This window comes from Pelophylax lessonae (assembly GCF_965119305.1).
Source record: "Pelophylax lessonae genome assembly, chromosome: 1".
Lineage (NCBI taxonomy): Eukaryota > Metazoa > Chordata > Amphibia > Anura > Ranidae > Pelophylax > Pelophylax lessonae.
In genome coordinates, this window is record NC_138768.1 from 225,094,350 (window position 1) to 225,108,922 (window position 14,573).

General features: G+C 46.1%; 1 protein-coding gene across 1 annotated transcript in view; it reads left to right on the forward strand.

The window, feature by feature from the left end:
* The first annotated feature begins 1,379 nt into the window (after positions 1-1,379).
* SH2B3 (SH2B adaptor protein 3) overlaps positions 1,380-14,573 on the forward strand; it is a 257,173-nt gene continuing 243,979 nt past the window's right edge. The window contains exon 1 of the mRNA XM_082259691.1: positions 1,380-1,755. The gene's annotated coding sequence lies outside the window, so the exon portion shown is untranslated. The remainder of the gene's footprint in view (positions 1,756-14,573) is intronic.

Here is a 14,573-nt window from a genome sequence, read left to right on the forward strand (position 1 = left end):
AGAGATCTATGGTATGTCTGTTCATGCGTAGGAGTTCCCACATGTGCAAACACACCACAGGCTCCAAATGTCTGATTACATGTGACAATATCAGGATGTTACCCCAAAGAGGAGCTCCAAGATGGCTGCAAAGAAGGAGAGGGACACCCCAAGGACTTTAGCTACAAGTAAGACACTACTGGACTCCATGGACTAGTATGTATGTTTTTTATTATATTACAGGGACAGTTTCTATGGAGTGTAGCAGTATTTTATGGGGTTTGGAGGGTGGTGTTTCTCTTTAAACTTCTCACTTTTGCAGTAAGATATGGCCAACACACTACAATACTAAATACTAATACACAACATACTAAAACATTCTGGCTATAGACACACTGTACATGTTGTTAGCTGTACCAGCTCCTCCTCCTCATCCTCCTCCTCCTGGTGGCTGGAAGGACATGAACTCACTTTCATTTTTACCCAGACTCAGAGAGATCCATGAAACTTCTCCAATATTTCCATGTACAGCTGTATTCCCTGGAGACACAGCTGAGCCCCGACAATAACCACTAATCACACACCCCACCCCCTCCCACTAGGTGGAGGCGGACAGCCACACATCGCCCTGCACTGGGGAAGATCGCCCTGGATTGTTAGTACATCGACATACAACTACTGCACATCGCCCTGTATTGGGGAAGATCGCCTTGTATTCATGTAGATCGCCTTATACCAGTGCAGATCGTCTTATACTGGTGAAGATTGTTCTACACTAGTGAAGATCGTCATATACAGGAGAAGATCTCCATAAACTGGTGCAGATTGCCCTATACTGGTGAAGATCTCCATAAACTGGTGCAGATCGCTATATACTCGTGCAGAGCACCCTAAACTGGTGAAGATCTCCCTATACTGGTGAAGATCGTCATATACTCCTGTAGAGCACCCTATACTGGTGAAGATCTCCCTATACTGGCGAAGATCGTCATATACTCCTGTAGAGAACCTATACTGGTGAAGATCTCCCTATACTAGTAAAGCTCTCCATAAACTGGTGAAGAGCACCCTATACTGGTGAAGATCGTCATATACTCGTGCAGAGCACCCTATACTGAAACAGATCGTCATATACTTGGAGAGATCTCCATAAACAGGTACAGATCGCCCTGGTGTCTGGTACTGGTGAAGGTCTCACTACACTGGTTCAGATCGCCATATGCTTGTGCAGATCACCCTGTACTGGTGCAGATCATCATATGCTGGGGAAGATCTCCATAAACTGGTGCAGATCACCCTATACTGGTAAAGATCTGCATAAAGTGGTGTAGATCGCCCGATCTCACACCCCCCCCCCCCCCCCCCAGCCTTGTCCTGACAGCTCTGTAACATGTGACAGTGGAGGTTGTCACCAGCGCTGTGTGTCGGCGTGCAGAGGCCAGCAGAGGACTGATAGAGAGAATCGCTCGCTCTCCACCTTTACATAACATACTCAGTATGGGAAGCCCATGTGGCGCACACATCGGAGACTATCTTGCGCCCAACACCCGCTGATCCCTCCTCTTCCCGGATCGTCCAACCCGTCCTGGATCTCCGACAACTCCACACACCGAAGAGATCCCTCCATGTGCGAACTTGTCCGGCGGAAATGAAGAGAGAGTGAGCCGCTGTTTGTACAGATCGGGGGGTTGGGGAAGTCGGCTTGTCCTGGGATCGTCTGATGAAAGGCATGGCTTGAGACAACATGGGGAAGAAGAGCAAAAGAGACTTGGGCAGGTAATGTGTGCAGATCGGGGTGCAGGGGGGTGTCCCGGGCCGCATGGCAGAGCTGTCATCGGGTATCCATTCCATAGTCCTAGCAACACTAACAGACAAGAGCCCCGGGGAGCGGGAAGATGTCAGAGCAGGGGGTGAGTGCAGCCAATGTCACCCTTCCATTCTACCCCCTGCCTTCATTAGTTGGGGATTAGTCTTATGCCGGAAGTCTCCTTCTATGTTGCAATATTTTTTGTCCTTCACCTCCATTTCCCCTCAGCCCTGTACATGGAGGAAAGCAGCATGCTGATATCAGGCAGGGCAGCCACCCCTCAACAACACTTCCCTCACTGATATACATAGAAGTGACCCTTACATGCCCAACACCCCATCCCCTTTATTAGCCAGACACCCCTCAACAACACTTCCCTCACTGATATACATAGAAGTGACCCTTACATGTCCAACACCCCATCCCCTTTATTAGCCAGACACCCCTCAACAACACTTCCCTCACTGATATACATAGAAGTGGCCACTACATGTCCCCCACCCCATCCCCTTTATTAGCCAGACACCCCTCAACAACACTTCCCTCACTGATATACATAGAAGTGACCCTTACATGCCCAACACCCCATCCCCTTTATTAGCCAGACACCCCTCAACAACACTTCCCTCACTGATATACATAGAAGTGACCCTTACATGCCCAACACCCCATCCCCTTTATTAGCCAGACACCCCTCAACAACACTTCCCTCACTGATATACATAGAAGTGACCCTTAGATGCCCAACACCCCATCCCCTTTATTAGCCAGCCACCCCTCAACAACACTTCCCTCACTGATATACATAGAAGTGACCCTTAAATGCCCAACACCCCATCCCCTTTATTAGCCAGCCACCCCTCAACAACACTTCCCTCACTGATATACATAGAAGTGGCCACTACATGTCCCCCACCCCATCCCCTTTATTAGCCAGACACCCCTCAACAACTCTTCCCTCACTGATATACATAGAAGTGACCCTTAGATGCCCAACACCCCATCCCCTTTATTAGCCAGACACCCCTCAACAACACTTCCCTCACTGATATACATAGAAGTGACCCTTACATGCCCAACACCCCATCCCCTTTATTAGCCAGACACCCCTCAACAACACTTCCCTCACTGATATACATAGAAGTGGCCACTACATGCCCCCCCCCCCCATCCCCTTATTCCCTTTATTAGCCAGCCACCCCTCAACAACACTTTCCCTCACTGATATACATAGAAGTGGCCACTCTGGGGCTGGAGATGTGACCAGTAAATGCCCCCCCCCCCTTTATTGACCAGCTGCCTCTTCACAACTCTTCCCTCACAAATTCACCTAGAAGTGGCCACTCTGGGGCTGGAGATGTGACCAGTAAATGCCCCCCCCCTTTATTGGCCACCCACCCCTCCAAAACTCTTCCCTCACTAATACAACTAGAAGTGGCCACTCTGGGGCTGGAGATATGACCAGTAAATGCGCCCCCCCCCCTTTATTGACCAGCTGCCTCTTCACAACTCTTCTCTCACTAATTCACCTAGAAGTGGTCACTCTTGGGCTGGAGATATGACCAGTAAATGCCCCCCCCCCTTTTATTGACCAGCTGCCTCTTCACAACTCTTCCCTCACAAATTCACCTAGAAGTGGCCACTCTGGGGCTGGAGATGTGACCAGTAAATGCCCCCCCCCCCTTTATTGGCCACCCACCCCTCCAAAACTCTTCCCTCACTAATACACCTAGAAGTGGCCACTCTGGGGCTGGAGATATGACCAGTAAATGCGCCCCCCCCTTTATTGGCCACCCACCCCTCCAAAACCCTTCCCTCACTAATACACCTAGAAGTGGCCACTCTGGGGCTGGAGATGTGACCAGTAAATGCCCCCCCCCCCCTTTTATTGACCAGCTGCCTCTTCACAACTCTTCTCTCACAAATTCACCTAGAAGTGGCCACTCTGGGGCTGGAGATATGACCAGTAAATGCCCCCCCCCCCCCCCTTTTATTGTTCAGCTGCTTCTTTATTAGCAATTGGAAATTATGTTTTTAAGCATTTTGTAAGTTTTGTTGTGCCCAGTGCTATGTGTGTAGTTTTTGTTGTTTTGTTTCTAAAGTTATTACCAGGAAAGTAGCAGCCTTTCCTATTCAGAGCATTGGTAGTGAGCTCTATTTGTACTGGCTAGGTGACAACCCTAGGTGACAACACTCTTCATCTTTGTCACGGTGAAGAGAACACAATGGAGGGAATTCAGGAAAGCTGCTGCACCACATTTCTGGCATTAATTCCTCATGGTAATGTAAAGAACCTTCAACACTTTTGGTTCTGACAGAAACTTGTGCAGCAAATTCAGGTAAATGCAACACTGTTACATTGTGGTACAATGCCTGCGCCACATTAGAAAAGAAAAAAGCGATAGTTCAGTTCTTATTAAAGTGGAGCTAATTAGGGCCACTCACTTTTGGCGTACAGAGAGACCATATTCTGCGAAGGTGTCTCACATGCATTCTAAAAGTAGAATGTGTTAAAATCAAGTGTAAGTCCTAGACAGGTACACAACTTTGGCGCATGCCGCACTACTTTTAGATTGCACGCGGGACACTTGCACAAAATCTGTCTGTGCCAGTCTTTATGAATTCCAGGGGTAGGGTTTAGGGATGAAATCGGACTTGTAATACTTGTCCGTAGACAGTTTTGTAGTGAACCGCTTTCAGCCATTAGCTGATATGAATGTATTTTCCAGTTCAGTTTCAGCATTGAAAATACAAATAAGGCCCCTTTCACACTTGTGCGAATTAAAAAGGCGCACGATTTTACCGCAATTTTGTTGCTATGATATTGATGCAATTTTGACTGGGCTTGAAGCAATGCTTATGTCTTTGGACCTCAAAACGCATCAAAATCAGAAAAAAGTAGTGCAGGGACTACTTTGAAGTCGGTGCGACTTCAAGTCGCACAGATATGAACAGTACTCATTGGAAATAATGGAGAACGACTTGTCATGCGACTTTGCAGTCCCAAATCGCAGGACAAGTGTGAAAGGGGTCTAAGCATCAGAGGTTTGTGGCGGCAGTATTTTGAATGGTGAACTCCAGGTGGAGCGTGCCTGGAAATTTTACAAAAATGGTGACAACCTTTTTTTGTTTGTGTTTGTACAGGGATTGCTGGTATCTGAAATCCCACTTCAGACTGTAAGGAGATTAGGAAGGGAAAGTGAATCTGCATTTTCTTTGCAAGGAATGAGAATAGTCTACTTTATTGTGACTTTTAGGGCCAGTTCACACTACGAATAGCACAGAAATGCTCTGTGCGTTCCTGTGAGATTCATATGCGATCCAGGTACAGTGTCATTTCATCTCATTCATTTGAATGGGCTAAAATCGCATTGGACTGCACCAAAAGTAGTGCATGCACTACTTTACAAAACTCACAGCAACTGGATCGCATGGTATGGTATACCACCATGCGATGTGGTGTAGGCAAACGCACTGCGTTTGCAACCTGGGTGAGGTGTTGTTAAAGCGTAACTCCACTTTTGTTGAGAAAAAACCATTCCCCTCTGGGTGATCTCTGTACATTGCAGGGATTTATCCATCCTTCTAGACCGGAAGGATTTGCCCCCTTAATGACCAGGCCATTTTGTGCGATTCGGCACTGCGTTATTTTAACGGACAATTCCACGGCCATGTGATGCTGTACCCAAATAAAATCGATGTGCTTTTTTTTTCCACAAATAGAGCTTTATTTTGGTGATATTTAATCACCTGTGCGATTTTTATTTTTTGCGCTATTAACAAAAAAAGAGCGACCATTCTGAAAAAAAATATTTCTCACTTTCTGCTATATAACATTCCCAAAAAATAAAAAAATATAAAAATCTATTTTTTTCATCCTTTTAGGCCAATATGTATTCTGCCACTAAGCGTATTTTGATTGGTTTGCACAAAAGCTATTGTGTCTACAAATCAGGGGAAATATTTTATTTATTTTTTACTAGTAACGGCGGCGATCAGCATTTTTTAGCGGGACTGCGACATTGTGGCGGACAGATCAGACCTCTAACTGACATTTTTGACACTTTTGGGGGGGACCGGTGACATTACTACAGTAATCAGTGCTAAAAATATGTACTGTTACTGTAATAATGACACTGGCAGGGAAGGGGGATCAAAGGGTTAGGTGTGAGCCTAGGGGATTGTTTTCTAACTGTATGGAGGAGGGACTTGTGAAATAAACACAGAGACATGTGATCCTATATAGGAGGATCACAGGCGCTCTGTGATCATTTCAGGGAGAACAACGGTCTGCTGTGTTTTTTACAACAGCAGACCATCGCTCTCTCTAAGCGGGGAGCGATTGAGGGTGCCCGGCGGCCAGCCCCATGGATCGTCATCCCCGCTGCCTAGGAGCACTCCTGCGAACAGGTACCTTTGGTTCGCACAGCCGAGCCAGCCTGCCGCATTATATCTGCGGCGGGGAGTCGGTAAGTGGTTAGCAAACTTTGTTGCAGATTCCTACCTTTTGTTATTCTGAAGAAATCCCTGTTTGTTCCTCTGTGCTGAGTGGGTCTAATGGGAATGGATGGTTTCATAATTATCAATCAGCTGTGCAGCTGCAGAGCGCTAATGAGAAAATTTGCTGGGCCTGCATCCCTTTAGACGTGTGCCTATTGGGAGTATCTCACCAAAATTTACATTTTTGTTGCAAGGGGTGCCTGAAATCTGACTTGTATCTTAGTGCAGACTTTTGGGAAAATCAGTGAGCCAATCACACAAGCAGGAAATTATGTTTCTGGGGTGTGGTCAGCACACATTCTGTGTACACAACACCTCCAGGTAGCCATATTGTATTGCATTTTCAGAAAATTACAGCGGCCGCAGATTAAAAAGGAAAGGTCATTTTTAATAACATTCAGTTACAATATAACTTGTGTCACAATTGTATACGCTATATAATTTTTTCTTTATTTGCTATTTTTTTCCCCACGAAAGTGGAGATACTCTCAAGTTTACACTGAGACCCGCTGCCAATCGCAAGCGCAGTGCATTTTGAACATGATTCGGGAAACATGCACAGAATGCAGATTTCCCACACTGCATTCTGGTGTGAACTGCTCCTTAGACGATAAAATATTTGGGGTGTAGCAGTAATATTCAGGGCAGGAGCTGATTTACTAAAGGAGTCATTGACACACTAGCCTGAGGAGAGTTAAGAAAACAAAAGATAATGGGGCCCATTCAGTAAAACATTTATGCCACATTTCTGGTGGTGTTTATATAGCGCACAATTCCTGAAAACCCTGTGACACTTTCATTGTTAGCACCGACGCATGTGACAAATTCAAGTCCTTTTTGTTTGCTACCCTTTTACCGTCAGTGTTGCTGCAACAAATTCATACAGAAATAACGCTAAAATAGCAATAAGTAAAGTGGAGGTATATAAAACCTGCTCCATGTTGGAGTAAACAGTTGATTGTGTTGCACGTGTATCAGTAATATTCAATGCTGGGGTTGATTTAGCACAGGAGTCCTTTTTATACTAACCTGAGGGAAGTTGGGGAAAAGAAAAGATAATGGGTGTGATTCAGTAAAGCTTGTGTGACGCATTTCTAGCGGCGTGTATGTAGGGCAAAAATTCACAAAAACCCTGCAACGTTTTCGTTCTTAGGCCCTGTATCACACCTGAGCGTTTTTCAGTGCGTAAAACGCTCATCTATGAAGTCTCAAAACGCCCAACAAGCAAAATATTATTCATTTCAATGACCCCTGTTCACATCTGAGCATTTTTTCACATGAAACAAAATGCCTGAAGCTCAAAAATATACACAAGCTTCTTTTTTGGTAGATTACAAGCGTTTTTGTTAGATGCCAATGCCTGCCTCTAAACACCTGCAAAAAACTCCTGAAAAACGGCTTAAAAAACGCTTGAAAAACGCCCCAAAAAAACGCCTGAAAATGATACACTCAGGTGTGAATGGAGCCTTAGTGCTGACGCAAGTGAGATATTCAAGTAATTCTTATTTGCGACACTTTTACAGCATGGCACTATTGCTCTGGCACATTCATTAGGCTTTAGTCACATCTGAGCGTATCGATTTTAGGCGGTTTTTTGGGCATTTTTTAGGCGTTTTTCAGAGGGGTTTTGAGGCAGCTATTGACATCTGACTAAAAACGCTTGTAATCTACCAAAAAAGAAGCTCATGTACTTTTTTTGAGCTTCAGGCGTTTTGCTTCAAGTATCAAAACCCTCATATGAGAACAGGGGCCATTGAATTGAATGGGTTTTGCTTGTTGGGCATTTTGGACCTTCAGAGCCGGTTCACACATATGCGATGACAGAAATTGCATGTTATTCGCAGCACACTGCTCTGCAAATCAAATGTGATGTCTGTGCGATGTGAATTCAGCCATACAGATTGTATGGCCGAATTTGCATCGCATTCGGGCCAAACTTGCAAAGGACCCTTATTTGGGTCTGCAACAGAATCAGATTGCATGGGTGTTCACACCTAGGTGATCCAATTTGTGTCCGAACTGACAGTTCGCACTGCGATATGCAAACTGATGTGGGGGGGTCATTCATTTGTATTGACACCCCCAGCGATTCGTGTGAACTGCCTGTGATTTGAGTGAGATGCGGGAACCCGCAGTGGATTAGCAGGGTTCCTGCATCGCATATGTGTGAACCAGGGCTCAGAAATTAGCGTTTTTCAGCTCGTAAAACAGGGCCTAAAGAAATACAGCCATTTTGGTGATAAGGAAAGTGGAGGTCAATAAGAATCTTCCATAGTAGAGTAAACTGTTGTTTGTGTCACACATGATTATTGTGTCACATTTTTGAGACAATTTTGAGACAAAAGTTCCTCACGAATGAATATTTGATACATTTCCATTACTGCTAACTTTTCCAAATAGTCTGCCTGTAAAACACGGCCACCTCACAGGAGACAAGCTTGTGACTGTTCTGTCTGAGGTGTGACAGACTAGTATACGAGTCTGTCACAAATTCTGCCATTTTTCATAGCACTACCTACCACAAGATAGGTTTCTAGAGTATCTACCTCACTTTTTATGAATTCCAGGGAATGTATTTTTAGCCTACTTCATTATCTCGAGATGAAGTATTCCTTTTATCCACGACCTGTGGATATTAGAGTGAACACAGGCTAGGATTAAAATGAATCCTTCAGGGAATCAGGCCACAACTTGCATTGAAATTGAATTCCAGTGTGGGGGGCGGGTTAGATACTCTGAAGATTTTATTTCCCGTGTACATATAAGCACAATGTTTTTTTTTTTAGGCTTATATATGGAAAAGAAGGGTTAGAATTGTTCTCAAGTTATATTTTGCTGTGGCCCTTAGACAAAAAGTGAGGGAAAGTCCAATGTTTTTAGGCCCCAGTCACACCTGTGTTATGTTCTGCTCAAAGCTTGTAGCTCTAAAACGCTCAACGAACCAAATTAAAAAAATTTAGGGCCCCTGTTCACATCTGGGCTTTCTGTCGCCTGAAGCAAAATGCCCCTCCTTCAAAAAAGTACATGCGCTTCTTTTTGGCAGATTAGAAGCGTTTTCGGCTTCATAGACTTCAGTAGAAACGCCTGACTAGAGCATTTTACGAGCTTTTCTGCTCAAATAGCAGATGTCCACCCCTAATTTACTTTCCCTCACTTTCCCCTAGTGCTTTCTACAGAGCCGTAGATAAAAAAACTTTTCTGGGGGGGTTCAGCTCATGGCTAAGCTACATTTTTACTACCCCTTAACTGCTCCCCCTTAAGCTGCAGCCAATGGGAGGCAAAAGTTATACGGCCTGTTGCACTTGGCAGGCAGTAGCTCCCATCAAATGTGGCCCATTTACCATGCGGTTGTGGCACAGTGGTGTCGGTATTTAGATGTTAAAACAGGCAGTGAGGAGGGAACATTAATGCCACCTCACAGATGCATAATACTAAACAGAATAAAGACGAAGAGCTAACACTGTCTCAGCCTAATGTGAAGATAAACTTCATTAAAACAGCTGCAAACGACACAGCAATGGGCAACAACAGAATAAGTAGTAAGAATAAAAAACACTTTAATAGCATACTTTAACATATGGAACACATAACATACAAGGAGCGCAAGTGTAAGACTGGCCATACATGGAGTTTTTTTTTTTCCCCGATAAAGCCAGTCGGCTGATTTAAAAAAAAAATAAAAAATATTTCCCCGTCCACAAAAGCGAGGTGAATGAAGAAATTCTCCTTAGGGTCCTTTCACACGAACGATCCGATCAGATCCGCCTGTCAGTTTTTTAGGGCGGACCTGATCGGATCCTCCATGCATCCTTGTGGGGCAGCGGATATCAGTGGAGACATCTCCGCTGACACCTGTTGCTATCCGATCCTGTCTGTGAAATCCGGACGGATGGATGGATTTTCCATCCGTCCAGCGGATCGGATGAGAACGGGCAGGCGGGCCGTTTTTATCTGATTCCCCCATAGAGAACAGCGGGGATCTGACAGCTCCATCTCCGCACACAGAGCAGATCGATCCCCACTAAGCAGAACGGAGTCCGCTGGCGGATGCGGACAGTGTGAAAGGACCCTTACTGTGTTACTGTATTCCAAAGCAGGTCATAGATGGCTTGAAATTCGTCTGGTTCAGCGGGGACTGGCCAAATTTCTATCCATGTGTTTGGCATTTACCTGTCAGATTTTCCCAACTTGACCAATGCCTCAGGCTAATCAGTGTATTCTGATGGCGGGAAAGTCTTTCTGTTGCCAGAATACAATACCACAGAGGGGAGGATTCCCCCATCCACATTGAGTGTGTGCATGGGGGAATTGGGTCAGCTTTTATCGCTCAACCTGCTGGTCAGTCAGAAGGGCTGAAGGGGAAGACATCCCAAGTCTCCCACGAGGTGCAGGAGTCTCTCACATTTGAGCTGCGGCTCCCTAAAACCCGCAAATTCCACGCGATATCCTTGGCTGTCAGCTGTCAGAACGGAGCTGATGCTTTCTGTGTAGAACCGGAACTGTCCTGTCCTGTCACAGGCAGAGTGATATCAAATGCACTCCACCTTTGAGATGAGAGATACAGGAAGCATCGGTTCTGCATGCTTCCTCCAGCGACGCTCCTCACTCTCCGTTGATCATGTGTCTCAGAGGAGCCAGCATTTCCCGCCAGCAGTACCCGCCTGCAGTACTCGCCAGCTGTACCCGCCAGCAGTACCAGCCTACAGTAAAACATAATTGTAAGTTGCCCAGTGTGTGCAGTGTTTCTGACTCCTACCACCATGACCACTTCAAATCACTGAAGTGGTCATGGTGGTTAGAGTGTTCCTTTAATATCTCAGAAGAAGTAAACCTCTGTATACGGATTGCATTTAATTTGATCATCCTCTAGTTGTGTTAAAGTGTTCGGGGAGGGGGCGTGGAGTGCCACCTCCCTGAAATTAGTTTTTGCAGGTTGGGATGTCTGAAGGGGTATCAGAGAATCTGTACCTAGTCGCTATATACACTGCATACATATAATGGTCCTAGTACCCCCAAAATATACCTACATACTGTAGCACAACTGACAGCCTCACAGACACAAATAAAGCTCATGACCAAGGATCATTATTTAAAAATTAAACGTTTCCATTACTTTTATGCACACAAAAATTGTATCATTTTTTTATGGCTGATCCTACCTTAAGGAAGAACTTCATTAAAACCAGAAACTGTGACAGTTAATACTAAAATGCGTGATTGTGCTGCCTCTAAGTAGCGGTTCACACTAATGCGGCACGACTTCGGGGGCGACCTGTGAAGTCGCGTGCACCGCGACTTTGGCGCGACTTGCACGGACTTCATATAATGAATGTCTATGCAAGTCGCTCCAATTTCGCCCCGAAGTAGTACAGGAACCTTTTTCTAAGTCGGAGCAACTTGGGTCGCTCCTATTAGAACGGTTCCCGTAGCACACAATGGACCGCGACTTGTCAGGATGACCAGTAGTCATAGTGTGAATGGGGTCTTAATCAAGGTAAAAATAACTAGAAAGTGACAAAAAAAAAAGACTAAATAGGTAAGTGTTTCATATAAATAAACTACTAGTGTAAATGAATTCCATAAACAAACCTATAATGCAAAAAAGGCCAATGCAATAAATAATAAAGCTTCTTATTGATTGTGCAATCAAAAAAGTCTCTATTTGAGAAGGTGCTTCAAAGGGATGACATCACAATTTTACACTTGTGCTCCTTTCACCAGGTGAAGTGCAAGCTCATCTCCATTATAGGCCCCTAAGAGTCAAAACAGCATAAACGCAGATCAATCTGATGGACCAAACTTTGGTGTTCAGGTTCCTTTCAGAACGATGGAATTCCCTCTTCAAGATGGCTCCACAAAGCTCACACATAGGTCATAGGCAACAAACATAAAAAACAGCCTCCAATAATGCAGTACCTGGGTTATTAAGCGCAACACACCACACAGAACCCAATTCATAAAATGCACTCACATTTATTAGGTAAAAAACATGCATATAATAAACTCCAGCTTCACATGCTATCCAGTGAAAACTCCCACCCCCGGGGGAAAAATCCCCCCTTACATCATTACATCAGGGTTCTAACAGTTTCTTCTTACATCAGAGTCCCCAGTGTTCCCCCTTACACCATAGTGCCTCTGTTACATCAGTTCCCCCTTATATCAGAGTCCACAGAATTCCCCCTTATATTAGTACAGGCTTGACAAATTTGCTTTAAATCTAGGAGCCAGCTATAAAAATTAGGAGTCAGGTGGGGGCAGCAGGACAGCAGGATAGGAGGGAGAAGTATCACGGGAGGGCGGCAGCTGGACAGGGAGTGTGATGTGGTGTTGGGGGTTGGAGTATGGTGGAGATAGGGGCCCCTGTGTACAGGTAGGTTGGGTTTTGGGAGTAAAGGGGGACCCTGTGTACAGGTAAGTGGGGTATTGGGGGTAACGGGGGCCCCTCTGTACAGGTAGGTGGGGTGTTGGGGGTAATGGGGGCCCTGTGTACAGGTAGGCGGGGTGTTGGGGAGTATGGGGTGAGTGCAGAGTGAGGTTGATGGAATTCGAGTACTGAAAGCCAGCCCTCGTGGTCTGGTAATGGGTGTCCCTATTTCTAGGTGGGTGTATAGGGGTAGCTCAATAGGTATAGTGGGAATGGGGCCCCTGTGTGCAGGTATTGGGTGTTGTCACTCACTGAGGTGCAGAGTGAATTTAATGAAGTACAGGTACTGGATCCAAGCCAGCATGGTCAGGGTCTATCATCTCGTCGTGTCTGCCTGGCTGTTGTAGTTGGTGAGGAAGTCGGTGCTGGAGGTGAGGCTGTCCGCTGTCACAGAGGTAGCAGGACTTGGGGACTCCGGTCTGTGCACAGTACTATTCCAGGGGGGAGTCGTATGTATTGGTGGCCACCACCGTCATCCTGAAGGTGGCATTGACTAACTCTGGCTTACAGTGCTGTGGCCAACCACCCTCCAGCAGGATTAGTATGGACAGGGTGTTCAGTGTGGGAGGCTGCATCCTCAGCTCCATGGGCTTACTGGGGGGATTACTGTGTAATGGGAGATGAGCCTTCAGTGTCCCCCGTGGAGTCGGCTCTCAGAGGGATGTTCGGGGGTGTGTGCACCGAAGGGTTCCATCTGCACTCTGTACATGGGGAGGAATGGAGGAGACTCTGGGGGTCTTGGGACACTGGATTGAGCTCCGTTTTATGGGGCATGAGACAGGGGCTGCCCAAGGACACGTGGTCAGGAATGGGAGAGCGCAAAGCAGTGGGGGCTGGCGGGGACCCACGTGTTAGGAGGCAGTTTCTGGTTGCCCTGGCGACCTGGCACCTTGTATTTGTCAAGCTCTGCATTCGAGTTCCCCCTTACTTTAGAGTTCCCAGAGCCTCCCTTACATCAGAGTACATTAAAGTGCAAGCGGGAACTCTGCAGACCCCGATGTAAAGGGAAACTCTGCAGACTGTGATGTAAGGGGGAACACTGCACACTCTTGTGTAAAGGGGAACTCTGATGTAAGGTGGTCTCTGGTCACCAGAGCCCCCTTACATCAGAGTGTGCAGAGTTCCCCCTTACATCACAGTCTGCAGTGTTCCCCTTTACATCACAGTCTGCAGCGTTGCCCTTTACATAACAGTCTGCAGAGTTCCCTTTTACTCCAGAGTCTGCAGAGTTCCCCTTTACTCCAGAGTCTACAGAGTTCCCCTTTACTCCAGATTCTGCAGAGTTCCCCTTACATCAGAGTTCACAGTGTAAGGGCAGGGCAAGGGGGAACACTGCAGACTATATTTTAAAGGGGAACTCTACAGACTCTATTTTAAAGGGGATCTCTGCAGACTATTTTAAATGTTAACTCCGTGGACTCTCTTTTAAAAGGAAACACCGTGGACTGTGGTGTAAAGGGAAACTCTGATGTGGGGAGGGGTCTCTGGTCAGCAGGGCCCCCCTCCTTACATCAGCATACTCAGAGTGAATACACTATGGTAAGGGGTGGCACTGATGTAAGAGGGGAGTGAGAACACTGATATAAGGGGGAACTTTTATATCAGTGTTCCCCCTAATCTTAGGGTCCCTACTCCCCTCTTACATCAGTGCCCCCCTGCAGATTTTTTTCAGCAGATGGCAGGGCAATCTGTCTGTGGCATGTAGCTGTCATCATTGTCATGCACTGACCTAAAGTTTCTGGTACAGTCTAGACTCCAGGGCACTGGGGGCAGGAATGGATCCTCTTATCCTGCTCCCCCTCCTTGCAGTGTATTGTAAAATTGTGGAAAAGGCACTTTTATGTTGCTGCAGTGTGCACC